At 38.6% G+C, this 12357-nt stretch overlaps 1 protein-coding gene across 1 annotated transcript in view; it reads left to right on the top strand.

The window, feature by feature from the left end:
• CDK15 (cyclin dependent kinase 15) overlaps positions 1-12357 on the top strand; it is a 114379-nt gene that overhangs the window by 8903 nt on the left and 93119 nt on the right. The window contains exon 4 of the mRNA XM_032638476.1: positions 2936-3140. The gene's annotated coding sequence lies outside the window, so the exon portion shown is untranslated. The remainder of the gene's footprint in view (positions 1-2935; positions 3141-12357) is intronic.

Genomic DNA, 12357 nt, shown 5'->3' with positions numbered 1-12357 from the left:
GAATTAGATTACATTTCTCTCCCAAGTTAAATAGGTAGTTTAAAACAACTTACACCTTTGTTTTTAAAAACGGATGCTGAGATTCTAAGTGGCTGAGATTTTAGAAAAGGGGCACCTAAATCTCATTGACATCTGGGAGCATTTTACTCTGTGGCTGAACTTCATGTAAGAAGATAATGACCAAGATGAGGAGCAAAGACCTGCTGACAACATATTGTAATTTGGGGGAATGGTTTAAAAAGAAATGCTTTTACTCACCTCATACCAAAAATAGTGGATTAGGGCTTCCCTGGTGGCGCAGTGGTTGAGAGTCCGCCTGCCGATGCAGGGGACACGGGTTCGTGCCCCGGTCCAGGAAGATCCCACATGCCGCGAAGCGACTGGGCCCGTGCGCAACGGGAGAGGCCACAACAGTGAGAGGCCTGCGTACCGCAAAAAAAATAGTGGATTAAATGACTAACCACCAGATGTAGGTAAGCAGGTGCTAACTTGTTATTTTTAAAATGGAAGCACATAGCTGTATGAGATATGTTGAGGCATATATTAATAAATCCTATATTATGACATAGAAGTAACCATTAGAGCAAGCATATATTAATAAAAAAGTAAATATCTATATTTAAATGAAATAAAACCTTGCCTGAATTTCTTTTAAAAAAAATTCTTCTGGATTTGAGTTATTGTTATGTAATATGTGCCTAATAATGTCACACTTCTCTCTCTTATTCTTTCCTTACCTTAGTTTTATGACGAAACCCATTCTACTGGCATAGCTTAGTTTTCTGATCTCAAGCTGGGCATTACAAGTCACTGTTTTTCCTAAAAGTAAAGAGCAGTAGTTTGGGCTAAAGGGCCTCCTTCCTTAGTGTGTATTACACATATAACATGTAAATTGTTATAAATATTTAAAGAAAGCATTTAGCCCCCAGCCTACAAAAGATAGCCTCTCAAATATGTATTTGCAGATGAGTTTTTTGAAACTTAGAACATGCTTTCCCATAGTAACAATGAGGTAAATAATGGATTAGTTCCTGGACTAATCTACAAATGTTATTTGATTTATGATGTCATTCAAATAATGTGCATTTACAATTAAAAATATAACTGAGGTGGGACTTCCCTGGTGGCACAGTGGTTAAGAGTCCACCTGCCAATGCAGAGGACACAGGTTCGAGCCCTGGTCCAGGAGGATCCCACAACTAAGGGAGGATCCCAGGAGGATGACGCAACTAAGCCCGTGCGTCACAACTACTGAGCCTGCACTTTAGAGCCACGTGCCACAGCTACTGAAGCCCATGCACCACAACTACTGGAGCCCGCGCACCTAGAGCCTGTGCTCCACAACAAGAGAAGCCACCACAATGAGAAGCCTGCTCGCTGCAACTGGAGAAAGCCCACACGCAGCAACGAGGATCCAACGCAGCCAAAGATTAATTAATTAATTAAAACAAAAAAATATATATATGTATATATATAACTGAGGGACTTCCCTGGTGGTCCAGTGGTTAGAACTCTGTGCTTCCAATGTAGGGGGTATGGATTGGATCCCTGGTGGAGAACTAAGGTCCCACATGCCATGCCATGGGGCCTATGTACATATATATATAAATATACCTGAAATCAATACTTCTGCAATATTTTACAATTTAAAAAACAAGAAGGAAAACCCCTTGGTATTGAATGTATAATTTTTCATGAATGCTGGTAGTTAAAGAAAGGCAGGTTTTAAGGGTCAAGGAGAAAAGTTGGATGAAAGTTTTGGATTTCCAGAGTGGGAAGCAGCGCCCCATACTGGAACCCGAGCAACAGGAAAAACCTGTGCCCTTATACCTATATAGATCTAAATATCCTCCCATATTTTTTAATCAATCAGAAAAAGTTAATAAAAACCCTATAATTTGGAAAAACATAGATAATAGATAGATAGATAGGAAAAAAATCCCACATTGCCAATATGCTTACACACCCCTGTCAATCAGCCCTCATAAACTGTCACAGCCAGTTGGGGGGTGGGAGGAAGGGCGGGGGTCAGCAGCCACGCTGTAGGGGCCAGGGGTTGATTGGAAATGACTGCTCTGTGTGTGCAGAGATGAGAGGTCGTAAATAAACAAGCAACAGCTTGTCTTTGTTTAAATTGTTAATACTGTATTCTGTTCATCATGGATTTTTTGCATTAATTTTTATTTTAATTAAAAAAATTATATTTAAAAATATTGCATCAAAAATATTGCATCAAGATTATCATTCTAATTTGTTTTGATTACTGAGGGTTTGTTTGTTCATTTTTGGTGCCCCCCTTCATCCCCACTTATGCCTCATCCCAATCGGGCACTGGCTGGTGGGAAGCAATGAGAAAGGAAACTGCACAAGGGTCTCCCCAGGTTAAGCTTTTCTTCCTTTTTTTCTTTTTCTCTCTGTGTCTCTCTCTCCCAACATTTTTTCCTTCTTCCCTCTCTCCCTCTCCCCACCCCCACCTTTCCCTCCCTACCTTTCTTTTTTGTTGTTTTTGTTTTTGTTTTTCTTGCGGTACGCGGGCCTCTCACTGTTGTGGCCTCTCCCGTTGCGGAGCACAGGCTCCAGACGCGCAGGCTCAGCGGCCATGGCTCACGGGCCCAGCCGCTCCGCGGCATGTGGGATCTTCCCAGACCGGGGCACAAACCCGTGTCCTCTGCATCGACAAGCGGACTCTCAGCCACTGCGCCACCAGGGAAGCCCCCTACCTTTCTTTTTAATTTTTTTAAATTCTTTTCTTACTCTGGGTCTCCAGCCCATCAGCTTTCCCCTAGCTGTTACTGAAGGCTGTGCCCTGGCCTGGAGCTAACTGGCTTCTGGGGGACTGGGAGCTGGGGAGGGCTCAGTATTTCTGAGAAGAAGAGGCCTAATCGATTTGCACAGGTTTAAAAACCTTAATTTTTTAAAATCCTCTACATTTCAGAGCCTTGGAGCCAAGTTTGGTTTGCCCAGCCCTAGTAATTGCTAGGCTTTTGTATATGATAAAGGCAGTTGGAAGATTAAGAAAAACTTATGAAGTAACTGGGTGAGGAGAAGGGAAAAAAAAAGATTTTTTAAAACGGATACGTGTAAAGATCGCCTGAAGTGGAATCACCGTGGCTGAGTGGCAACGTCCAAAGAAAATTGAGGTGAGTGTGTGGTGGAGGAGGTTGGGGCATTCTCTTGAGGAAAAAAAGATGTTTGGAGGGAGGAAAAGTCGAGTTGGCCAGTTCTCCACCCTGGCCACCTAGTGGTGCTGTCGGTACAAGGCTGGCTGCTTTCCGGAATGAAAGACTAGGTGGGGATCCGGCATCCTGGAACAGAGATGGGGAGAGGGAATCTCAGAGTGGGCCACACAGTTTGTGGGTATAAGAAATTTACAAGTCAGGTTTTTGTAAGTTGTGTTTATTTGTATTTCCAGACCCACAATATACACATATTTTAAAGTAATAGTAAATTGCAGGAGACGGTTTCAAACAGTTCTAAAGCTGCTATAATACTTTTAGTACTCTGGAGAGTGCTACGCTTCAGCATGAAAAAGGATGGGTTTTCGGGCTAGACCATTTTACTCTGACAGAGCAAGAAACCTTAGGACAATGTTAAAGAAGATTATGGGAGCATTTTAATCCATTTCACAAAAATTAACAATGGCACGTTGTCCAGCGGTAGCATTATTTTTAGTCACCGGCCTGAGCACTTCTTTAGTGGACTAATTGTTCTCATTGTAAACTGACTGTGAGGGGCTACTGGGAAGAGATGCAGGTTGTGCTGAAGACCACAGGAGGAAGACACTCACTTCAGCCTCTGCTTTCAGGGATGCATGTTTCCTGTCGGAGAGGAAGTTCTTTCACATGGCTTAGAGTACCATTCTGGGTACCAAGAAACAAAATTCCTGTCCATGTACAAGAGAACACTGTGCTGAGTTAATGGACCCACTGTGTGTCAGGGAAAAGGGTGCTCATAGCACCTGGGTGCTCATTGTGTGGAGACATGGTTAAGAGCACAGATCCTAGAATCAATACCAGTGGGTTTAAATTCTAATTGTGACACTTTATACTCTAAAAAATGTGGGGCAATCCTCAGTTTTCTCATCTAAAATTGGGGGAATAAATATCTATGTCACAGAATTAAATGAGATAATATATATGAAGTGCTTGGTTAGAACAGATCAAAAAATGGTAGCCGTATTAGGTGGCAATGCCTAATGAAAGAACAGAGGACCAAGAACAGGCGTGGTAAGTCTTTGGTATGACATTATCTCCCAACTCTTAATTTATATCAAGAAGGAAAATGGTCAAGTAGGTTTAAAGTACAGACATCGGAGCTTTTCTGCTTTGGTTTAAATCCTGGTTCCACCACTTTTTTCTTGTGTGGCCTTGGGCAAATTGTTTAATGCTTCTGACTACAGAACTGTTATGAGTAAATACAGGTAAACCATGTGTTTGTCTTAGTATTATTGTCATTTGTTTTCTACCTTTAGCCAGAAGACTTGGACTAAATATGTGACTAGTTGCCTCACCACGGAACCTGTTTATGCTATAAATACAAATCTATTCTTTATAAAGAGAACGTGAAATCACTCTTTTTGAAAATCATATTATTATTTCATTATATATTAAGAATCAAAAATAAAGGTTAAAATTGGTGTCCCCCATTTTATTGGGCACCAAATCATCACTTCAAGTCATTTCTGGAATTTTCCCTTAATACATTCAGACTCAAGAAATTAAAACAAACAATCATACAAATGCAAATAACAACAGAGAAAACTTCTAGTCTGTAGAAGCATAATTTTATTTTTTGCTTATACGGGAAATAGTGTCTTTCCATTTTCCCTGCGTCTACAGATATGCCAAGGATTCCTACAGTTTTAGACAAAGGGTCCTCTTTAGGTATAGCGTTCAGTGTAATTTTATACTTTCATAGGCTAAGCCATTCTGTCACAGGAACACCTTGCAATTAGATTTCTTTACCTGCTTGTGAAATGTCTCTTTTAACCTGTCATTGCTTTCCAGTGGTTTTAAGATATGGACCTATACATAAGGAATCACTCAGCATTCCTCAGCGTTCTATCTGTAGTTCACAGTTTTGATTCACAGCACATAAGGCCAGGATGCGAGGAGTCTAGTATCAGAGTCAGGGGCACAGAATTTAAGTCTAGAAAATTGTGACTGGGGCATTTGGCATTTCTGAGCAGAAATACCCGGGACTCCAAAATTGTCTTAAATCAACGAGAACTTGTGAAATTTGGAAGTATGACCATCTTGCTCCACATACTTCCTAATTAACTCATCAGTTTTGAATTTTACTTTCTTAAAGGCAATAGAAATAAAATATAACACTAGGATTTACACCATCAGCTTCATTGTGAAAACTGAGTACAAGTAAACAAATACAACACTAATAGGCAATAATAGTATGATGTAAATAAAGACCACAGATGCATGTAAAGGTGCAAAGGAGACCAGATGCCATGTGCTTGCAGTTCTGCTTACTGTCAGCAGACAGCACTCTGAGCATGTGGAAGTGTCAAGTTAAAGAACTCCAGGAAGAAGGAAGGCATGGGATTTCAGAATCGTACTCTAGCTTGTATTGGACCGAAGATGATGTCACATGCCTGGTGATTAACAAACTAGAGTCACTTACCTATTACTGATTTATCCGAAATATAATAACTAATTTAAATGTAAGCCTAATAATGAACAAAGAATGAGGCCAAACAGACAGATTTTATGCTCTTTATGCAGATACAATTATCAGTGTGTCCTCATTAAATAAAATCTGGGGAGTTTAGTAGTCTTTGAGCAGCTTTATTATCTTCTACTATTTGCTAGTTTAGTAATCTCGGGAAAGTTACTTGAACTCTCTAAGATTCAGTTCCCTCGTGATTAAGTGGGAATAATAATGGTACCTTCTCATTGTCATGGAGTTGGGAGGATCAACATGGAGTCTGGCACAGAGCAGGCACTGACATGGTAGCTGTTGCTGTTACTATTACTACTTGACTTTTATCTAAAGCCTCCCCTGCCCTGCCCTGCCCTGCCTTGTTGGAAATAGGCAGGGATATAAGGAAATAAATAAATAATCAAAATACATGGATTTCATGTGAATGTATTTTCAAAACTATTATTCTTATTCTACTTTCTTGTTTAGAAAATTCTTAAACAAAAATGAACCTCCATATAGCCATCACTCAGCTTAATCAATTATCAACATTTTTATCAGTTTTGGTTTTTTTGTCTCCAGCATTATTTTTCTGGAATATTTTAAAGCAAGGAAATTAAATCATTCCACCTGCAAATACTTTAGCATTCATCTTTTTTTTTTTAAGGTAGATTTTCTTTTTTTTTTAATTCATTCACTTATTATTTATTTATTTTTGCTGCATTGGGTCTTTGTTGCTGCGCCGAGCAGGGGCTACTCTTCTTTGCGGTGGTTTCTCTTGTTATGGAGCACGGGCTCTAGGCACACGGGCTTCAGTAGTTGTGGCTCGTGGGCTGTAGAGCGCAGGCTCAGTAGTTGTGGTGCATGGGCTTAGTTGCTCTGTGGCATGTGGGGTCTTCCGGGGACCAGGGCTCGAACCCATGTCCTCTGCATTGGCAGGCGGATTCTTAACCACTGTGCCACCAGGGAAGCCCCCTAGTATTCATCTTTAACCATAAGATTGTTTTCAAAACATAATCATCGTGCAAAATTGAATTCTTAAGGTCATCTAATACAATATTTAAATGTCCATACTTGTCTAAGAAATGTCATTTTATAGTTGTTACCAGGTGTTAGGGAGTGGGGGAAATGGGGAAATGTTGGTCAGAGGGTACAAAGTTTCAGGTATGCAGGATGAATAAATTCTGGAGCTCTAATGTGCAGCAGGGTGACTATAGTTAACAATATTGTATTGTATACTTGAAATTTGCTGAGTAGATCTTAATTGTTCTCACACACAAAGGTTAACTGTGAAGGGACTGATATATTAATTAGCTTGCTTGTGGTAGACATTTCACAATGTATACATATATCAAAACATCACCATGAAAGCAGAAACTAACACACCATTGTAAAGCAATTATACCCCAATAAAGATGTTTAAAAAAAAAAAAAAAAAATCACCATGTACATCTTAATTACATACAAATTTTTTTGTCAATTATACCTCAGTAAAGCTGGGGGGAAAAAAAGAAACATTGGAAAAAAAAAAAAAAAAAAAAAAAGAAACATTGTTTTACAGTTAGTTTATTCAAATCAGGATCCAGACAAGGTCTACATATTGCATTTGTTTGTCATGTCTCGTGACTGTTTTTTTTTTTTTGCCATCAATATTTTAAGAGAAATCAGGTTATTTGTCCTTTCTGATTTAGCTGTTTGCTTCCTTGTGGTATTATTTAACTTTTCTGTCCTCTGTATTTCTCGTAATTTGGTTTTAGATGTAGATATTTATTTAGATTCGGGTTAAACTTTTTTCCTTAGTCAAAAATACTTCTCAGGTGTAAGTCAGACAGAGAAAGAGAAATATCACATGATATCCCTTATATGTGGAATCTAAAAAGAAATGATACGAATGAACCTATTTACAAAACAGAAACAGACTTGCAGACTTAGAGAACGAACTTATGGTTACCGGGAGGAAGGATCGGGGGAAAGGATACTCAGGGAGCTTGGGATCGACATGTACACACTGCTATATTTAAAATGGATAACCAACAAGGACCTACTGTATAGCACAGGGAACTCTGCTCAATGTCATGTGGCAGCCTGGATAGGAGGGGAATTTGGGGGAGAATGGATACATGTGTATGTATGGTAGAGTCCCTTTGCTGTGCACCTGAAACTATCACAACATTGTTAACTGGCTATACTCCAATATAAATTAAAAAGTTAAAAAAAAAACTTCACAGGTAATGCTGTGCAATTTTTGTTGTATCACATCAGGAGGCATATACTGTCTGGATGTCCCAAATTTAGTGAGGCTAAAATTGATCATAGGACTCAGATGGTGTCAACCTGACCCTTCATTGCAGAATTCCTTGTCAATCTTTCACCTAATCATTTTAGCATCCATTGATGATTGTTGCTTAGAACTATTATTGCATTAGGGATTGCATAATAGTGAATTTTCTACTTCTGTCATTTCTTCTGCACTTATTAGCTGGAATTCTTCCATGAAGAAAAATTTCCCCCTCATTAACTACTTGATAACCCTGGAAAAATAATTTGTATAGAAAAGACAAAATAAATACTTGATTTTTCCCTTTTATTTATCAATATTCTGAGTAATGAATTGCTGCACTAGAAACCTCCAAGTGGTCATTTTTATTTAGAATCACTATGAAGTTATGGATTTTATGTATTTGGTGTGTTTCAATCCATTGCAGTCATTATTCTTTTTGGTGTTCAAATTGTCCCATGTTACGGCAAATGGGAGTCCTTTCAAGTTGGTTCCCGTGTCCTTTTTTTTTTTTCGGTACGCGGGCCTCTCACTGTTGTGGCCTCTCCCGTTGCGGAGCACAGGCTCCGGATGCGCAGGCCCAGCGGCCATGGCTCACGGGCCCAGCCGCTCTGCGGCACGTGAGATCTTCCCAGACCGGGGCACGAACCCGTGTCCCCTGCATCGGCAGGCGGACTCTCAACCACTGCACCACCAGGGAAGCCCCCGTGTACTTTTTGACGTGACTCCACTGATTTAAGATGAGCCTTGGATAAATTCTTGATAACTTTCTAGATTTCATCCTCCACACATTCAGCCACCACTTCTCCATGGATCCTTGATTCTGTTTAATGGAAAATGGTATTTAGAGATCACAAATTGAGCACCAGGATTGCTCATTTCTGTTGAGTTGTCATTGTTTCTAATATATCTTTTTGGTTGACAGAGTTTGTTTGTTCCTTTTTTTTTTTTTTTAGGGAAAAACTCATAATCAAAATCAAAATATGTATACCAATATTTCCAAATCAAATTTAAGATCATATAATTTTTTTTAGATCATATAATGTTTACTTGATTTCTTCAATCTGATATTTATGTTTATTTTCTCTTAAGCTGAAAAGTTTAGTTTCTAATGACATTAGCATAATTACTTACTTGTCTAATCCTAAAATACACCAATAACAGTTTCAAAATAGTAGTAGTAATATTGCTACTATTAGTAAAACTAATGACTACACTTTATTTTCCCACATTTCTTTGCCACAAAATGTAACACACAAAAGCATTTTGCTTTTTTCACTTAACAATATATTTTGGGGCTTCTCTGGTGGTGCAGTGGTTAAGAATCCGCCTGCCAATGCAGGAGACAGGGGTTCGAGCAGCTGGGCCCATGCGCCACAACTACTGAGCCTATGCTCTAGAGCCCACGAGCCACAACTATGAAGCCCGTGTGCCTAGGGCCCGTGCTCCGCAACAAGAGACGCCACCACAATGAGAGGCCTGCACGCTGCAATGAAGAGCCCCTGCTCTCTGCAACTAGAGAAAGCCCACGTGCAACAACAAAGACCCAGCGCAGCCAAAAATTATTTAATTAATTAATTTTAAAAAAGAGAAAAGAATCAAAATAAAATAAAAAATTTTAAAAACCAAAAAAATATATTTTGATGACCACTGCATGTCATTATATAGGGTTTTTTTAAAACTTTTTATACTACTTTGGACTTTTAAAAATTTTTATTGGAGTATAGTTGCTTTACAATGTTGTGTTAGTTTCTTCTCTACAAAGAAGGGAATCAGCTATATGTATACATATATCCCCTCCCTCTTGGACCTCCCTCTCACCCTCCCTCAAGCCTCCCCCCGTAAGCCCACCCATCTAGATAATCACAGAGCACTGAGCGGAGCTCCCTGTGCTATACAGCATGTTCCCACTAGCTATCCAGTTTACATATGGTAGTGTATATATGTCAGTCCTAATCTCCCAATTCGTCCCACCCTCCCCTTCCTGTCCCCATGTCCACACATCTGTTCTCTACGTCTGCGTCTCTATTCCTGTCCTGCAAATAGGTTCACCTGTACCATTTTTCTAGATTCCATGTATCTGTGTTAATATACGATATTTGTTTTTCTCTTTCTGACTTATTTCACTCTGTATGGCAGACTCTAGGTCCATCCACATCTCTACAAATGACCTAATTTCATTCCTTTTTATGACTGAGTAATATTCCATAGTATATTTACACCACATCTTCTTTATCCATTACTCTATCGACATTTAGTTTGCTTCCATGTCCTGGCTATTGTAAACAGAGCTGCAATGAACATTGGGGTACATGACTCTTTTTGAATTATGGTTTTCTTAGGGTATATGCCCAGTAGTGGGATTGCTGGGTCGTATGGTAGTTCTATGTTTAGTTTTTTAATGAACGACCATACTGTTCTTCCTAGTGGCTGTATCAATTTACATTCCCATCAACAGAGCAAGAGGTTTCCCTTTTCTTCACACCCTCTCCAGCACTTTTTGTTTGTAGATTTTTTGATGATGGCCATTCTGACTGGTGTGAGGTAATACCTCATTGCAGTTTTGATTTGCATTTCTCTAATAATTAGTGACATTAAGCATCTTTTCATGTGCCTCTTGGCCATCTGTATGTCTTCTTTGGTGAAATGTCTATTTAGGTCTTCTGCCCATTTTTGGATTGGGTTGTTTGTTTTTTTGACATTGAGCTCCATGAGCTGTTTGTATATTTTGGAGATTAATCCTTCTTCAGTTGCTTCATTTGCAAATATTTTCTCCCATTCTGAGGGTTGCCCTTTCATCTTGTTTATGGTTTCCTTTGCTGTGCAAAAGCTTTTAAGTTTCATTAGGTCCCATTTGTTTATTTTTGTTTTTATTTTCATTACTCTAGGAAGTGGATCAAAAAGATCTTGCTGTGATTTGTGTTACAGTGTTTTTGCTATGTTTTCCTCTAAGAGTTTTACAGTGTCCAGTCATACATTTAGGTCTTTAATCCATTTTGAGTTTATTTTTGTGTATGGTGTTAGGGGGTGTTCTAATTTCATTCTTTTACATGTAGTTGCCCAGTTTTCCCAGCACCACTTATTGAAGAGACTGCCTTTTCCCCATTGTATATTCTTGCCTCCTTTGTCATAGATTAGGTGACCATATGTGCGTGGGTTTATCTCTGGGCTTTCTATCCTGTACCATTGATCTATATTTCTGTCTTTGTGCCAGTACCATAGTGTCTTGATTACTGTAGCTTTGTAGTATAATTTGAAGTTGGGGAGCCTGATTCCTCCAGCTCTGTTTTGTTTTTCTCAAGATTCCTTTTGCTATTTGCGGTCTTTTGTGTTTCCATACAAACTGTAAAATTTTTGTTCTAATTCTGTGAAGAATGCCATTGGTAGTTTGATAGGGATTGCATTGAATCTGTAGATTGCTTTGGGTAGTACAGTCATTTTCACAATATTGATTCTTCCAATCCAAGACCATGGTATATCTCTCCATCTGTTTGTATCATCTTTGATTCCTATCATCAGTGTCTTATGGTTTTCTGAATACAGATCTTTTACCTCCTTAGGTAGGTTTATTCCTAGGTATTTTATTCTTTTTCTTGCAATGGTGAATGAGGTTGTTTCCTTAATTTCTCTTTCTGATCTTTCAATGTTAATGTATATGAATGCAAGGGATTTCTGTGCATTAATTTTGTGTCATGCAACTTTACCAAATTCATTGATTAGTTCTAGTAGTTTTCTGGTGGCATCTTTAGGATTTTCTATGTATAGTATCATATCATCTGCAAACAGTGACAGTTTTACTTCTTCTTTTCCAGTTTGTATTCCTTTTATTTCTTTTTCTTCTCTGATTGCCATGGCTAGGACTTCCAAAATTATGTTGATTAAGAGTGGCAAGAGTGGACATCCTTGTCTTGTTCCTGATCTTAGAGGAAATGCTTTCAGTTTTTCACCATTGAGAATGATGTTTTTTTGTGGGTTTGTCATATATGGCCTTTATTACGTTGAGGTAGGTTCCCTCTGTGCCCACTTTCTGCAGTGATTTTTTTTATCATATATGGGTGTTGAATTTTGTCAAAAGCTTTTCCTGCATCTATTGAGATGATCATATTGTTTTATTCTTCAATTTGTTAATATGGTGTATCACAATGATCGATTTGTGTATATTGAAGAATCCTTGCATCCCTGGCATAAATCCCACTTGATCATGGTGTATGATCCTTTTAATGTGTTGTTGCATTCTGTTTGCTAGAATTTTGTTGAGGATTTTTGCATCTATGTTCATCAGTGACATTAGTCTGTAATTTTCTTTTTTTGTAATATCTTTGTCTGTTTTTCACTTAAAAGTATATATTGATGATCACTGCATGTCATTATATAGTGTTTTTTTTTTTTTACAGCTGCACTCCATTGGATGTAGGTGGATTATT

Source organism: Phocoena sinus, chromosome 7 (assembly GCF_008692025.1).
Source record: "Phocoena sinus isolate mPhoSin1 chromosome 7, mPhoSin1.pri, whole genome shotgun sequence".
NCBI classification, from domain to species: domain Eukaryota; kingdom Metazoa; phylum Chordata; class Mammalia; order Artiodactyla; family Phocoenidae; genus Phocoena; species Phocoena sinus.
Note: the sequence above shows the minus strand (reverse complement) of the source record. Positions and strands in the feature narration are given on the sequence as shown.